Here is an 18,153-nt window from a genome sequence, read left to right as displayed (position 1 = left end):
GATCTTCTACAATCGATAATAATTTAAACATAATTCGATATTCTTAAAATACTTTTTTTAATGAAACAATGTAAAGGTTGTCCCAAAAATCTGCATAAATTAACCCTTATTACTCTGGCCTTGTCCCGTCCGGGCTCGCCAGTCGTTCACTTTTACTATCCAGGATAATTGTTGCGATTCACGGGCCCAGGGATTTTCCAGGGAATAAACCCATTTTATTTTCGTGTATCTCGAGAATTTACTAAGCACTATTTTGTGCAGGGTTGTAACATGGCAAACCTGCATGTTGCAGTCGCCGCGCGCACTGGCCGCTAAGAAGAAAAAGTACGGCCATATCACGCGTCTTTTGTTTTTTTGCACAAAATTTTCTCTGCCGGGGAAGGCTCATATACATTTCAAGTGCTAATTATTTAATTGTATGTATGTCTGTATGTTTTTCTTATAAATAGTGTATTTTCTTTTGGTGTTCGGAAGGGAGCTTGTCCCATGTGGTTCCTTCTACGGTGCCCCTAATTCTAGTGAAGTCGATTATGACGACCTCATATTTGCACCACGTGACATATACGCTGAGAATTTAGGCCACTTGTCGCCCATTCTCGACAAAGTGCAAGCTGCAATTTGGGAGGCTCATGTAAAAAATTGTAAATATTATAATTTAAGGCGTAAACATGCAGAGTTTAATGAAGGCGATATTGTTTGGCGTCGTAATTATCAGTTAAGTGACGCTGGTAAATATTTTACTGCTAAACTTGCTCCCAAATTTGTAAAGTGTACTGTTTTAAAAAAGCTTTCTCCTCTTGTGTATGAATTAGCTGATTCCACTGGGCGTGCCATAGGGAGATGGCACATTAAAGATTTGAAATTGTAAACAGTGTTATATATTTTTCTTTCTGGAATTTTCCCTCATGTTCTATTCTGGAAAATTCTCCTAGGCGCGAGGGGTACTGTAACATGGCAAACCTGCATGTTGCAGTCGCCGCGCGCACTGGCCGCTAAGAAGAAAAAGTACGGCCATATCACGCGTCTTTTGTTTTTTTGCACAAAATTTTCTCTGCCGGGGAAGGCTCTTATACATTTCAAGTGCTAATTATTTAATTGCATTTAAAACTTGTGAAATACTTCTATTGTAAAAACAGTGTGTTTGTGTTGGGCTGCCTCTTATGCAGGTACTTATAATTGTATAATATGTGTAAATAGTTAAATTTAATCGTTTAATGTTGAAACCTAATCCAAGTCTTATTGTACGTCACTGTTTCGCGAAAGCGAATAAGGCCTGGGCTAGGTTCCGACTGCAGACCTAAGCACGCACGATTGTTGCAGCCCTTTCTTCTACTTTAAAATTTAAGAAGAACTTTGCTGAACGTCGCTGCTTATACTACTCAGCGCTGGAACATCTTCAGCCTGGTTTCTGTACAACTCGCGCAGTGGCACCTGCGGACAGACCACGTTATACGGCTAGACGAAGACCAGCAGAAGGAACGTTGAGGCCAGTGACGATCTTTTACTACCTACTCGCGTACTGACAGATATTACCCATTTTATTGTATATATTAGTTTATATATTATATTGTTTACTTGAAGAACCTTTGTTTCATTTCTCCGCTGACTAGCCGGCTACAGGGTAACAAAAATTTGAAGAAAATGTTTAATCATGATCAGAACAAAATGGCACGATTCGAACAATCGTATCGTATCAATGTGAAGTACCTCTTGTATGATTCGTACCGGACCGACATCGAGAAATATTGCATAATTTTAGTGAACTTTCAAATGTTTTAATTTGTAAAAGATTTTAAATGTCATTACAGTTTTTTTTGTTTCACTGGTTTGTAACTTTTCAGTGCATTTTGTTGTGACGATCGTTGCAGGATATCGCATAACGAAAGTGTGTCATATTTTGTATTTTACATAATCATAATATAATTATGGAGGTAAATAACAACTTTGCACGAAAAATTCATTCATGCAATGTAAGTTGTGGAACGAGCTACCTTCTGAGGTGTTCCCCTTGCGCTATGACATGGGGTTCTTCAAGAAGCAGGTATTTAGGGTTCTCAAAGGTCGGCAACCTTATGTCCATGGGCGGCGATGACTGCTTCCCATCAGGCGGCTCGTTTGCTCGTTTGCTGCCTATTAAAAAAAACCTGCTGACTAAATAATTTGTCCAAACTTTGCCCACTTATATTTAAGTACTCCATGCATTTCGGTGGTTAGTAATGAACCAAAAGTTCTAGCAATAAATAACAATTTAATCACGCAGGTTGAAATTTACTTTCAGAACTATAATTATTTTAGTCCCACGAGACCGCATTGATTTTAGTTCAAAAACATTGCTTCATGAAATTATAATTCTGAGAAGAAGTATTATAATTATGGTTTCAAATAATGTTATCATAGAAGTATTAAACTTTAAGAAATGCAAACTTCTGGTTATTTGCCACCTATCGCGTCAAAAAAACTAAAAGCTGATCGTTCTCTAAGTCAGCGTTTGACAACTGATTATTTATAACGAAATATTTTTAAACCCCGACGAAAAAACGACGGGGTGTTATAAGTTTGACGTGTCTGTCTGTCTGTCCGAGTCTGTGTGTGTGTCTGTCTGTGGCATCGTAGCTCCTGAATGGATGAACCGATTTCGATTTAGTTTTGTTTATTTGAAAGCTGTATTAGTCGGGAGTGTTCTTAGCCATGTTTCATGAAAATCGGTCCACAAGGTCGCGGTCGGGGGTTTTTTCAAAATTTTAATTTTGTGGTTAAGTTATAATACTAAACTTTGATGGCCGTACTATAATTGCTCTTAGCGTGACGTCATTTTTCAGTCAACGGCAATGTACTATCAGCTACAAACGTGCATGGATAATTTATCAATGATTCATCCATAAATTTCTCCACGCACTTCTACAGCTCACTGTACAACTGCTGTAAACTAAAGTGGTTGACTATTTCAATCATCTGATACAATATCTAGTTGCATCTTGCTGTACACAGAGATATCTAGTCCACATTGGCACAAAGTGAACGCATGGCACTTTGAGAGACGACACCACTTTGCAAAGTCAGTTGTGTCAGGAAAGATATTGTTGGATAAGTTGGATTTATGTTACAGTGCAGTTACATTTTGTTTCTTGTTATAGTGATATTAATTGTGGTTGCCTTTGTTTTGCAATAGTTTTAGTTTAGAATAGACTATCGGCTCGATTTCAACTTTGTGATGTTTTTTAAGTCTGTGTAGCAAACTTTTCTTATAGTTTGTATATGTATGTATTGTATTTAAATAAATAATAATAACATCTACCTTTAAAAGGCTCCTTATGCCAATTTAACATTACGCGAGTAGCTTTGTAAAAAGGTTACAGGTCGCTTAGTGATAATTACGAAGAAGAGGTTAACAGACGATCAATTATAACTTGGAAGAAGTACTGGTCACTAAAAGAAGTTCTGAAGGGAGACTACAGCCTGACATTAAAAAAAGTGGTGAGTGACACCTGTCTCCTGCCATGCCTAGTATATGGCTCACAAACATGGGTATACACCAAAAAAGTGAAAGACAAAATAAGAACCACGCAGAGAGCCATGGAGAGAAGTATGATGGGACTAAGGAAAATATACAAAATAAGACACTCAAAAATTAGAGAGAAAAGTAAGGTAACCGATGCTCTCACACACGCCCTCAAACTCAAGTGGAACTGGGCTGGTCATGTCGCCCGTATGACAGACAAAAGATGGACCATACAAACCACAAAATGGAACGGCCCACATGGCAAACGACCCGCCCATAGACCTAAGAAACGCTGGTCTGAAGACATTACCCATATAGCCGGAAAACAGTGGATGAAGACAGGAGAAGACAGAGAAAGCTGAAAAAAACTGGGGGAGGCCTTCACCCAAAGAGGGATCCATACTAACTAAAGAAATAATAATAATAATAGCAATACATCGAACAAACTAGATATGGAAATCAAGGCTATATAATATAATTATTGCAGAATGACTCCGTCTCTATCGACCATAAACTTAATTTTTTTTTACCTAATTAACATTGTTTTACCGTTGCCTAATGATTCCCCAGATTAATATTTCAAATCTATTTTTAACCCCCGACGCAAAAACGTGTTATATGTAAGTTTGACGTGTCTGTCTGTCTGTGTGTGTGTCTGTCTGTGGTATCGTAGCTCCCGAACAGATGAACCGATTTAGATTTAGGTTTATTTGTCTGAAAGCTGAGTTAGTCGGGAGTGTTTTTAGCCATGTTTCATGAAAATCGGTCCACTATGTCGCGGTCTGGGGTTTTTCAAAATTTTAATTTCGTGTTTAGGTTATACCACTTCTCGTGAATAGCAATTATTACCATATGCTGCAAAATATTGTGTCCTGATTCGATGATTTCGATGACGTCGTAGACGACTTCGTATTATCCATGAAGAAGATATCTCTCGCAAAGGCTTTGTTTGTCTCACAATACACAGCCTTTCTTAGACGTAAACAAAGAAACAGGTACTTATTATGCCCACACCTTGATAGAATGTGGGTGGAATGAGGAAGAATAGTTCACAGGAATATTTTTCGCCGATTCATTGATTCGTGCTGAAGATTTATAGGGCCGAAAGGAAGAACGCATTTTTAAACCTTATGAAACAGACAGTTAAAATATGAAGTTTATATAAATTCTTTTTAAAAATAAGTTTTAGGTAAGTGGAGGGTTAGAAAGAGACAAAAACCGGCCAAGAGCGTGTCGGGCCACGCTCAGTGTAGGGTTCCGTAGTTTTCCGTATTTTTCTCAAAAACTACTAAACCTATCAAGTTGAAAACAATTTTCCTATAAAGTCTTTATAAAGTTCTACTTTTGTGATTTTTTTCGTTTTGTTTTTGTTTTTGTTAGAAGGTTAGAGAGAGTTAGAAGGTTAGGGGTGGGGGGGGGACGCACTTTTATTTCCTTTAGGAGCGATTATTTCCGAAAATAATAATATTACCAAAATCGATTTTAGTAAACCCTTATTCATGTTTAAATACCTATCCAACAATATATCACACGTTGGGGTTGGAATGTAAAAAAAATCAGTCCCCACTTTGCATGTAGGGGGGGTACCCTAACAAAACATTTTTTTTTTCACTTTTTATTTTACCACTTTGTCGGCGTGATTGATATACATATTGGTACCACAGCTTTCTAGTGCTAACGGTCACTGAGATTATCCGCGGACGGACGGACAGACAGACATGGCGAAACTATAAGGGTTCCTAGTTGACTACGGAACCCTAAAAAGTAGCCTATGTCTAGCCTCTCTATCCCTTCAACTATCTCCACTTAAAAAATCACGTCAATTCGCGATTGACGTGATCACACTTTCCCATTTATAATATTAAGTACCTAAGTATGGATATACTTAACAATAAACGTATAATAAATTATTGGTACTAAAAGGTAAAAAAAATTACCGCATAGCAACTCTCCATGCCATGATGCCACATCGACCCAACAATCGTATTTCATGATTATCATGAAACAGTTACAAAACCGCAATACCCATAATATTTTAAACCTCACTTTCTACATATATCTTCAATACATTTTCGTTTTTGCAGACGTGAACAATTTAAAATATATAATAACTTATTTATAACGTAAAAAAAAACCAAAAAGCTGGCAAAAAAAGCTTGTTCAGGAAGTGATACAGAGCGCGTGTATCTTCGAATTTTAGTTTATATAACCTTGCAATTCAGAACCGTATTCCTTTATAATAAGGTATATAGCTAAATAATGATTATATATATGTTGTTTCTCATATATTTACTAATCCCTCTTTATTACTCTTTTAAGTGCCTTCACGTGCGAAGGATCCTGATCTAAGTTAAGTAGTTGGTGATGAGATTTTAATTATTTCAACAGGCGGAACGACGCTCATAATTTTCTTAATAATAATGAAGAAAATGTAGAGAGCACCTATATAAAAATAAACCGTCTCATACACGTCTATTATAAAATAAACCAGGATTTTTCTATCAAAATTAGGACTTGTTTAAAATGGTATTCTGACCGATATTTTTGTTCAACGTCACAAACATTGATTTATTTCGATTTTGATTAAGGTACAAAATCTCGACCTGTCTTGACAAATCGACATTTTATTTGGATAAACATTTATCGTTTATTTTGCGCGGCAACTTTTTTCAGTATTTTCTTTGAATGCTCAAATTTATTTAACGCGAACATATCTTTAATAAATATAACGGATAATATTATTTTGTTATAAATGGGTCCAAAAGTGTTCTGGCTATTTGCTAAAAAGGAATAAAGTTATAAAACTATCTATACATCAATGACGTATAATCATAGATTAAATATAACAAGATCATACCATCCCATACATTAAAATGCAACCGCCTAAGAACGCGCATACACTACACCACACATAGATGGCGCCACAAAAAAATAGCTTTCGATTATACTTGTAGATGGCGTTAAGTGTCACTTTTGACATAGATTTATGGCTCGAAAGTGACACTTAAATAACCGATGGCAACAAGGCATTTTTTTGTGGCGCCATCTATGTGTGATGTAGTGTATGCGCGTTATTAGGAGCTCGCATTTTAATGTATCGAGGGTTTACGGGTGAAACCCGATAAATCGAGATAATTTGTCCTTGAAATAACAAAATTGTGGAAATTACACATACTTCGAATTTCAAAAACCAGTTTGCTCAACTTATCGGGTTTCACCAATGAACCCTCGGTATGAGATGGTATGATCAGATCTTCTTATATTTAATCTATGGTATAAAGTAGATTCGTAGCCAACGTGCTACGTATAGCATAAACGATTGGCATGTTGGCTACACAGCCTGAAATTTTGTCGTTTGTGTTCCATTCTGAGTTGTAATTAGTTAAGCGGGTTAAGCAAATTGTTCTTTCTTAAAAGGAAGTCATTTCTAACAAAATTTTAATTAGATTTAAGTCTTTGTTAACTTTCAAAGCACCAAAATTTTAATTGAGTTACGTAAATTAAATTAAAGTCATATGTTTGTATATAGGGACGTCGACACATTCAACATTTTGTTGACAAAATACCAGTTCAGAATATTCTTGTTTAATTTTTCGGCTGTTTAAAGCTGTGCATCTAACTACCGCGACAATTTACATTTTGGTAGCAATTAAATAAATTACCTACACCACAAACAACTCCAAAAGAGACTTTTTGGAGCTTTAAAGTAGGTAGGTAATTTAAGAAGATTCCATTTGAGATAAAATACACAGAAAAATCGCTTAAAAGCCCATGTTACTTATATATATATATATATATATATATATATATATATATATAAGCATAGCTGGGCATTAACTCGTTAATCCGTTAATCGTTAATTAACGAAGTTAACATTTCGATTAACGGATTAACTTTTAAGTTAATTTGAAAAAATGTTAACGGACTCGTTAACTTCCGTTAAATTTCTCCGAGTTCGTTAATCGTTAATCTAGTAGGGCACAGGCGCCATCTGCGCTGCGAAAAACACGTTCTGAACGCTACTATAAAAGCCCGAAGTACGGAAAATCCTATGATTTGCCGGTAAATCCTAGGTTTTACCGATGTCGATTGCTAAAAGTCCGAAATATTACCTAAAAAAGTATTCTTCACGTGGATTTGCTTTTACTAACTTTGATTCGGTGAATCCTAAGCTTTACCATGGCGACTGTTGTAGTGATAGGGCAGCAAATTCGAGCCCTATTTACGACCACATTCGCTTCCCTAACCTCTACCGCCTAAAGTGCCACAACAGTCCCGTCACCGCCAGCATCTCTCCTGACACAGCTCATGGCAGTAGCTCAGGCGATCACTGCCTTCCACGTGCAGCCTAGAGTTCAATAGGCTAGCTGTACTTCGGCCTTTTACAGAAATATATTACGTTATAGTGGATACTGATGCAACTAAATATTTAAAGAAAAGTTCATTTTTTTTCACGTGTTAACGGATTAACGATTAACTTTAACTTACGTTAAATTTGTCGAAATGTATCGCTTTAACGATTAACGAAGTTAACTTTTTTAGTAACGGATTAGCGATTAACGAAGTTAACTATTTGATTAACGGTGCCCAGCTATGTATATAAGACCGCCTGTTGTTACCTAGTTACTAAGCGTGATCCATCTTGTGTATTTTTTTTTTCTGTATGGTGCACAATAAAGAATATTATTATTATTATCCTCTTTATTTCTTTCAAATCTTAGGCTAGGCTATTTATAATACGAATATAAATGTAAAATACAAAACCACTTACAAAACAATAAAAAAATATAAACATATTATAAAAAACCTAACCTAGGGTGCCGCCAGCAGCGGAAAACAGGAAATGTAGGCTATGCATGAAGCATGACATATAGTCACCTAACATCCTGCACTTTCCCTTATAACTGGCTGCGGAGTGCAATTTGTCTTTTCCAATGCATTGTCCAACTTCAGGATACATTGTAACTTCTCCTCGTTAGCTCACGGCAATACACTACAACAGTAACTTTCGCTGTAGCGGGTAAATTTGGAACTGCAAGTTGACAAACAATGTGTTACAAAACAGTTTGTCATGGTTTTGGATTCGTGGCTAGTATAACTTGACCTTGAACGAATTGCAGATCACTGTAAATTATTAAAAGACGAGGTTCGAATGAAAGCGTTAGAAATCTCACATGCTAACTTTGTAATTTGTCTTTTCCATTTTATTTTCCAACTTCAAGATAAATTGTAACCTCTGGTTTTTTAGCTCACGGCAACCTACTAGTCCTACTACAACAGCACCTGGGTAACTTTCACCGCTACAGCGGTGGTAGTGCCGGGTAAATTTGGCACTGCAAGTCGACAAACAATGTGTTCCAGAACAGTTTGTCGTGGTTTTCAATTCGTGGTTATTATAGTATAACATGAGCCTTACACACATTTGAGATCATTGTATGGTCCGTAGGGCTAAGATGGACGGCTGTCTATTATTTGTCACCATGTCTGTCACGTTCTAACAATTATGTGAGTGCGAAAGTGACAACTGACAAGTGACAAAATCACGACCATAATACAGCCACTGGTTATTCTAAACTGTACAAATAACATAAAAGCCACAGCCACCTAAAAGGAGAAAGATGACCATATCCAGGTTTCCAACCAAGTTATCAAACGAGTCTCTCGTTTTTTGATGAATGTTTCCCAATGATGGTGATATCAAAAAGGAACCATTAAGCATACCTAGATAGATACTTTAGAATATCAGGACTTTTCAAGCGATACACTTGGAAAGTGCTTTCAGAATAATTATAGTTGTTGTCGTTTATATTCGTTAGTTGGTGCAACTGCAACTAGTCAGTCAGCTACGGAATATACTCGAAGCTCTGAGTACCTACGTTTTTGAACGAGATATCGGTTTTGAGACAATATTATGACTGACACTCGTGTGACCACATTACCTTAAGAGATCATGAAATCGAAAGAAATAAAAGTATTCCTTAATTTCCGAGATCGTCGTCAACGGAATTATGTGGTTGGTCAGGTCAGTAATTTCTCTTATACACTCTTTTACATTATTGACAACAAAGGTGACACATATTATAGCCTCTTGGCGCCCAATGTACTTTCTGAAGTACATTTGGTTTCAATGGAATTTTAACTTTCATGTAATCAAATAAAATATAATTTATTTTGTTTCGAACTAATGAAATTTAATTCAATCTCCAGTACTATTGTATGTAATCAAAATTCCCTAGCAAACATTTTGTATGGTGGCGCTACGAGGATAATACTGCATAACTTTAAACACATTTTTTTCCTTTATTAAAAAAATACTAAAACTACTTATTAAAAAAATGGTAGACTAAACTGCTTTATTATGTCAAATATTTTGATATTGTCAGTTGCCCGCGCACAGTTGAGTCTTTCGCAGCAAAATACACTTGTATTGAAGAGTTATTCTAGTTCGTTAGTTGAATAGCTTGGGGGAGGTGGTAGTGGTTATTCAATTTTAGTAACAAACATACCCAATCCCAGTGCAAAGAGAATATACGGCTGAACAATATACAATTTTAGGAACTACCTGCAAGAAACTTTCTGTTTGTCCAGAAGGTATAGGTGTTTAGGGTATTTATACGTTTATTTAAGCTTTCTCTTTCTAGACCAACGTGTAGAAACTTTATGTACAAATTTTCCTGGGTCGTATTGGGAGAACCTCTTAAGTCCTAAAAGGTAGCATTTGTTTTGGTTTTGTGTTTGAAAACTTTTGTTCACCTCAATAAAATTTTAATTTTTTTTTTTGAGTAGTTTGTACAAAAGATTGAGGAGGTTAAGTGACAACCATCGACAACTTTATACAATTCCAACGTGCCCTTTACCGGAAACCGGAACAAATAAATATCATCTGTACCTTCATCTTTTCTAAAACTACCTTTTAGAAAATGCCAGCTGCGGAACTCCGTGGAATTGATTAGACGCGTCCAATCAATGCAAACTTTATTAAAATGTAGGCGTTTTCTACATGTCAGCGGAAATAATAACAAAAATCGAGTCGATCAATCGATACAGGTATCACTGCAATTAGTCGTGGAGTACCGGTTGTGAAGTATCGACACCACGGACCGATGGTTCTTGATAAGGCTGTTGTTTTATACCCTGCTTTGATTTTCATTCGGTAGTTTGGCTGGGAACTTGAGTGCCGTTTGGTTTCGAAATTCAGTGGCTGACTCGCGTAAGTGTTTTTTTTTAATTCGTGTTTTCTGTACCACGCTTTTGCGAAATTTGTTTTAGGTAACATCAAATATGAAATACCAAATTTTTAGACACTTAAAAAGAAATTTAAAATTTTCGTTAACACAAACATTAATAACTAATGGTCATAAAAGTACTTAGGTACATATCGATACCTCTGGGTTCAATTGGCGTAAAGGACATTTTGGCGAAAATGAGTTATATATACAGTTTTGTTCAGAATTTCAAGCGCTATCGATCTGTGTAGTTAAAATTTCGATATCTCTTAAAAAGTTGCCTTTACGACCAAGATTTTCTACTATGGACTTGCAAACATAGCTTTTCTGAAGGGGCGTAAATATCAAGTCATTAATTATAAATTATTATTTGTGTCGTAAAGGAAATCTACAAATAAAAATATAGTCGTAAGTCACCTTGATATATATTGTTGCCCTTTAAGCCCTTACTTTTTAAGGATCACTTTCTATAGTAGTGTGGTAAAGTTGGGCGTAAAGGACAAGTTTTTTTGTTCTTCGTCCTTTACGACCAGCATTAAAAATATTTTATCCGCAACTGTAATCGATATCTTTGGGTTCAATTGTCGTAAAGGACATATAATGCAGGTTTCCAAGAGAAAGATAAACCCACTTTTTTTGTTTTTTTGACCTATATTTGTGACGTGTATAAGAAAAATATGCAGATTACGAGTATCTTTAACCTAGTGTAGCAACTGTAGTGATAAACTAAACGATTTAGAAGATAGATGGTTGTAAAGGACACGTCAAAATGCTATAACGTCCTTTACACCCATGATTTGATAGGGTCGTAAATGACAGTCTTAGATGATTTTTATACAAAGTCGGGGCGTAATTGTAACCGAAATGGTACTACAAATGTTGTGCTAAGTTTACAATTAAAAACTGGAAAAATGTATCAAAACGTACTTAATATGGTATAGAATAGCTACATTAGTTTAATGCAGTGTATTATTTATCTAAGCTATCTTAGCAACAAAAAAGAACAAGACTATTTTATATCCAGTTTTGTAATAAAGAAACAATATTTGCTTAAAAACTATGTAATACTTTGGCAACAAATTCAAAGTTATTTTTTTAGTATTCGCCGCTGTCTGAATAGTCAGTAGGTTTCGCATTCAGCCTTTAATTCTAGCAGGGAAACGCTTTCGTAGTATTATTATACTGCGGCGAGATGTAGGTAATAAAAAAAAACACTATGGTAATCAGGGTACGGACCCAAATGCACAAACGCTCACGATAATATCTATTTCGTAGCTATATATCTTTATCGCTCTTGCGTATTGCACCAAACTGCATTTTTGTCGGCGTCTGGCGTCGACGATTGCCATTCAGCTACGCCGGCAGTAAACTTTAACAGTAGACTATACTAACATTTAGTGCGACAATAACAGGTGCGTTTCGCTAGCGAATGAGCGTTAGCGTTTGGTGACTTGGCTATGTACCCAGGCCCCGTAGCCGAATGGCATTTCTCCGACGCGAAACGAAAACGAAACGCCGCGAAAGGTAGTCTGGCTCTGTCGCGCCAATACGCAAGAGCGATAGAGATAGATATCTACTAGCGATTCGTTTCGTGAGCGTTTGTGCCATTCGGCTACGCACCCTGGTACTTAAAGCATTGACTATAATATTTCTAGGATTGAACTCATAATTAAGATTATTCTTATTTAACAGGTTTTAGACTAAATAACAATCTTCTGTTTTAAAATTATCAAAAATATGAATCAACATAGTAGGTAGTCTTGACTACAGTTACTATTATTTATTAGTTGGTCACAGTTTGTATACGCGTCCTAACTTGCGTTTATAAATAGGTACTTAACTCTTTAGTTATTCTTAGAACTTCTTTCTACTTTAGACTTAAAATTACTGTCGTATTAATATAGTCTACTGTTCACAGTTGCTGATTAAAGTTTACGTGAATACCATTAGTGTTTTTATATTTACTTAAACTACGAAAGCGTTTCCCTGCTAGAATTAAATACTGAATGCGTAACTTATTGAGACAGCGGCGAGTACTAAAATAATAACTTTCCAAAATATTAGATAGTTTTTAAGCAAATGTTGTTTCTTTATTGCAAAACTGGATATAAAATAGTCTTGTTCTTTGTCTTTGCTAAATATTTAGATAAATATACACTGTAACACTATTGTGGCTATTCTATGCCATATTAACTACGTTTTGATACATTTTTAAAGTTTCTCAATTGTAAACTAAGCTAAAAACAGTTGCCATTTGTACCATTCCGGTTACATTTACGCCCCGAATTTGTATAAAAATCATCTAAGACCGTCATTTACGACCCTATCAACTCTAATTGTTCAAAAAAATCGTGGGTGTAAAGGACGTTCATAGCATTTTGACGTGTCCTTTACAATTTAAAAGCTTATGTTACCTACATTACATCAACGGATATATATTATTAACATTGGAAGCAATATTTTAGCTGTATTTTAATGATTATGCGATTTATTTGATACTTTTACAACATAACAGTAGATTAATTTGGATAATGATCCAATCACTCCAGATTTTATATGCAATTTATTGACAAACTGGTATGTATCATTGTATTTCAGCATTGTTTTAGTTAAATAAAATGTAGACGAAAGTAAAATTTAAACCAATCAATTTTAACCGATCAAACAATACTCGAATTCCATCAAACAAAATACAACAGCGGAACGATATCTTAACGCTTCGTTGAGAGGTAAATGTCGCTTGCAAATTTGATAGGAAACAAAGTGTTGGCGGCTGTCTCGTTTATCAAACGTCTTTTGTATCCTTTTCATTTTTAACGCAAAATGACATATCGGATACCTTATTGAAACCACTTGACGTATTTTACTTAAGTTTCAGTCAAGCCTTTAGTTCTAGGGTCGTACTCTATTCTACTTTTTTTTTATATATACTACGTCGGTGGCAAACAAGCATACGGCCCGCCTGATGTAAAGCGATCACCGTAACCTATGGACGCCTGCAACTCAAACAGTGTCACAAGCGCGTTGCCACCCTATTAGAAACTTGTACACTCCCTTTTGCTGTGTTAAGTACACAGCAAAAAGGAATGTACAGGTTCTAAGGAGGTACTTTTCATCAAGGCGCTGAGAATCTCATAAAAGGACCTTCATTTTCGTTGTATTTTGAATTTTAAGTTTTAATAATTAATGTATTTACATCGTGAGCAGTTAGTGGTGAATTAAATAATAAATAGTAGGTACTTCTTTTGGAAAAAAACTTAAGGGATAGAATTATAACATACCCCGAAATTCCCAGAGATCAATAAATGCGTATAATATTTTTATAAATTTTATGCATGTGTCACGCACGCATCATAAAACTGGAACCTTATAAGTTTTAAGTAGAACATTAACATTAGTGGCTATTTCCTGAAATTCGCACATTTTGAACATATTGACCGCTTCTTGAAAGGGCTTAAGTGTATAGGATTTCCATCTAGAAAATGCTTTATGTTTCAACATTGATTTTTATTTCAGTATATATTTTATAGGGCACCATATAGCCGCTAAAGATTCAAGGGCCTATAGGTTACCAAACATGTCACATATAAGTATTTATCCAGTATAAACATACCCTGAGTGGACATATAGATGTTTCTAATATAAGGTCTTATTACACTGGGAGATTCACATAAAGTTATGACTACGGTCGGGATCTTATTAGTACGCGTACGTGACATTTTGACGGACTACGTCATCTGTGTCATCTCATTTTCGTATTTTATGACAAAATGTATTTACTTTGGTTTTATGTCAGATTGTTCCTCATAGGTAATTTATTTTTATTTTTTTCAATAACTCTCCAGACCTGGCTGCGAAGTGATGAATTAATAGTACATTACATCAGAGGCCGGGAAAATGAGGATTTCCGGCCAAGAGGGTATATACGCCGGATAAGGATACGAGGCCGGGAATGGCTTCCGTAGGTGTATCTGAGCGCATCATGGTCTTGCGTCTTAATACAAAAAGCGGCTATGTTACCTTGATCTCCGCTTATGCACCGACGCTTCATTCCACATCCGAGGCCAAGGATCAATTCTACAACCAGCTTGATGAAGTACTCCGCGGGGTGCGTCCATCCGACAGGCTACATATATTGGGCGACTTCAATGCTAGGGTCGGTCAGGATAATACTGACTGGCCTGATTGCCTAGGTGCGCATGGTGTCGGTAAGCTCAACGACAACGGACAACGATTGTTGGAGTTCTGCTCTAAGTATGAACTATGCGTCACCAATACATTTTTTAAAGGAAAATGGATGCGAAAAGTCTCTTGGATGCACCCCCGCTCAAAACACTGGCATCAGTTGGACCTTGCCCTTACTAGAAGAAGAGACCTGCGCGAAACACTTCACACGCGGACGTACCACAGCGCTGATTGCGACACAGACCACAGTTTGGTTTCCACCAAGGTCCGACTAGTCCCAAAAAGGATCCATTCTGCTAAGCCTCTTAGCCGAAAGAGGATTAATCATTTTAAGACCCGGGACCTGGAAGCAGTGGAATTATTCAGTGCTGCAGTACGTGACGAAATTGCGAATTGGGACAGTTCCGTATCAGCGCAAGCCGAGTGGGAAATGATTAAGTCTCTTCTCACAGACGCCGCGGGGAGGGTTTTTGGTTATCAAAAGGCAAAGTCTCACGACTGGATACTTGAAAACGAGGAGCACTTACTTCCCCTTATTAACTTGAAACGGCAAGCTTTCATAAATTTCCGCCTTAATCCCTGTGATTCTGCACGAGAAGAGCTCAAAAAGGCGAAAGCCTCGCTCCAGCGCAGCTCTCGTTTTTATGCAAACGCATATTGGACAGAACTCTGCCAAGGAATTCAGGCAAGCGCAGACGCAGGAAACATAGGTGGTGTTTATGAGGGTATTAAGCGAGCTCTTGGACCTCCTACAAAAAAGACGGCCCTTCTAAAGAGGCTGACGGCTCTGTCATAACAAACAGCAGCCGTCAGATGGCAAGATGGGTGGAACATTATACCGGGCTATACTCGTGCCCAGTCGACATTCAACCAGAAACTGCAGGATTAATGCCGACCCTGGACACTTGGCACGAGTTGGACTCCGCACCTACCGTAGAGGAACTTTACCTGGCCGTCAAGCAGCTAAAAAATGGCAAAAGTCCGGGCAAAGACGAAGTGTACACCGAAATCGTCAAGTTGAAGTGCATCCTTCCTGTCCTTCATAACCACCTGACCAAATGCTGGGAACAAGGCTGCGTGCCTCAGGATATGCGCGATGCTAATGTCGTCACTCTTTACAAAGGCAAAGGCGACCGCGGTGATTGTAACAATTACCGCGGAATATCCCTCCTCAGCATAGTCGGCAAAGCTTTTGCTAGGACTACCTTAGCCAAACTACAGAAGCTGGCTGACCGCGTATATCCAGAGGCACAATGCGGTTTTCGGGCCCAACGGTCAACTGTCGATATGATTTTTTCACTCAGACAGTTACAGGAAAAGTGTAGGGAGCAAAGCAGTCCTCTTATCGTAGCATTTGTCGATCTCAACAAGGCATTTGACACTGTGAGTAGAGAGGGGCTTTATTCGGTTCTTGTCAATATCGGTTGCCCTCCAAAGCTCCTGAAGATAGTGCAGTCATTCCACGAGGGTATGGAAGCCACAATCCTTCACAACTGCGAAACATCGGCTCCCTTCGACGTAAGCCGTGGCGTTCGTCAAGGTTGTGTACTGGCACCTACTCTCTTCGGAATATTCTTTTCTGTACTCTTGAAGGTTGCTTTTGGAGATGATCTACAGGGGATACACCTGTATACAAGAGCCGATGGTCAGATGTACAATCTTGCTAGGCTTAAGTCCAAACGACATAGAAAGGACTTTTTGTAGATAGCCTTCTCTTTGCTGATGACGCTGCTTTCGTCGCTCACAGTGAGTCTCAACTGCAGACCATCATGGACAAATTTCAAAAAGCGTGCGACCTCTTTTCCATGTCGGTTAATGCCAAGAAGACCGTCATACTAGCGCAAGGATGTTCAGAACAGCCAACTATCGTGCTTAACGGTGCACCTCTAGAGGTGATCAGCAAGTTTTGCTACCTTGGCTCGCTTGTGTCGTGCAATCTTTCGCTTGACGCGGAGATCGACTCCCGCATCGGCAAAGCGGCCACAACGTTCGGGAGGCTCCGTACAAGGGCTTGGGACAATAAACATCTCACGGTAAAAACGAAAATGCTCATTTACCAAGCATGTGTCCTAAGTACACTTCTGTACGGAGCGGAAACTTGGACATCGTACGCAAAACAAGAACGCCGGCTGAACTCCTTTCACATGCGCTGTGTGCGGAGCATACTGGGCATCACATGGAAGGATCGCGTGACAAACGAGTCTGTTCTAGCCGAGGCACAGCTTCCTAGTATCACAGCCATACTAAAGAAGAGGCGACTGAGGTGGCTCGGGCATGTGTATCGAATGGAGCAGACTCGTTTACCACGTCAAATCCTGCTGGGAGAGGTTGCAGATGCAAAGAGACCGGTCGGACGGCCAATGCTGCGCTTTAAAGATTGCGTGAAGCGTGACATGGTCACATTTGATATTCCATGCAACCAGTGGCAGTGGCTGGCCGAAGACCGACCCACGTGGCGCCGTGTTGTCCATGACGGTCAATTCAAGCACGACAACGCCTGGTTCTCCTCCTTGAATGATAAACGCATGAGGCGTCACGAGCAGGCCTCTAACCCCCGCCCATCTGGGGGAGCATACACCTGTCGTGTGTGCGGACGAGGGATCCTCTCTCGAATTGGGCTATACAGCCACGAACGTAAGTGTCGTAAGGATGCTGCTTGAATCATCTGTTATAGATGCAAAGGCCTGTTATTATTAAAAGGGCGTGACGTGATTATCCATACATAAACATATTAACATATGTTTTTACTTTATCCGACGTCTCTTTTTGCTTTTTAATACTTTTATTATGTTGTAGGTAATTACCATAAGCAAAAATGGGTCGTATCAATTTATTTGCCTAAATGAAACATTTTCGGTTGTCAGGTTATCGACCGAAGATTTACCAAACCCAAAGTTAATACTATACATAATTCTAATTGATTTATACTTCCGAATCTCACCCCGGTTATTTCCAGGGTGCGTAGCCGAATGGCACAAACGCTCACGAAACGCTCACGAAACGAAACGCTAGTAGATATCTATCCCTATCGCTCTTGCGTATTGGCGCGACAGAACCAGACTACGTTTCGTTTTCGTTTGGCGTCGGAGAAAAGCCATTCGGCTACGGGGCCTGGTAAGAAAATGTCAAGTACCAATAAATCGTTTGCCGTCCACCGACAAGTCTCGTCACAGCGGGATGATTTCATTCATTCATTCGACTCATTCATGTCCGCTTTGGTGAACCGAAAATTGTTTGTACAAG

At 38.0% G+C, this 18,153-nt stretch overlaps 1 protein-coding gene across 3 annotated transcripts in view; it reads left to right on the top strand.

Annotated features, from left to right (window-relative positions):
• The window catches only part of LOC125229452 (diuretic hormone class 2), a 146,311-nt gene that overhangs the window by 96,449 nt on the left and 31,709 nt on the right, over positions 1–18,153 (top strand). The window contains exon 1 of one of the 3 annotated variants that reach the window (XM_048134294.1): positions 10,664–10,709. The exons of the other annotated variants lie outside the window; for them this stretch is intronic. The gene's annotated coding sequence lies outside the window, so the exon portion shown is untranslated. Of the gene's footprint in view, positions 1–10,663; positions 10,710–18,153 lie in introns of those variants that run through there. 3 annotated transcript variants of the gene reach the window in all.

Source organism: Leguminivora glycinivorella, chromosome 9, assembly GCF_023078275.1.
Source record: "Leguminivora glycinivorella isolate SPB_JAAS2020 chromosome 9, LegGlyc_1.1, whole genome shotgun sequence".
Lineage (NCBI taxonomy): Eukaryota > Metazoa > Arthropoda > Insecta > Lepidoptera > Tortricidae > Leguminivora > Leguminivora glycinivorella.
This window is presented reverse-complemented; position numbering and strand designations above follow the sequence as displayed.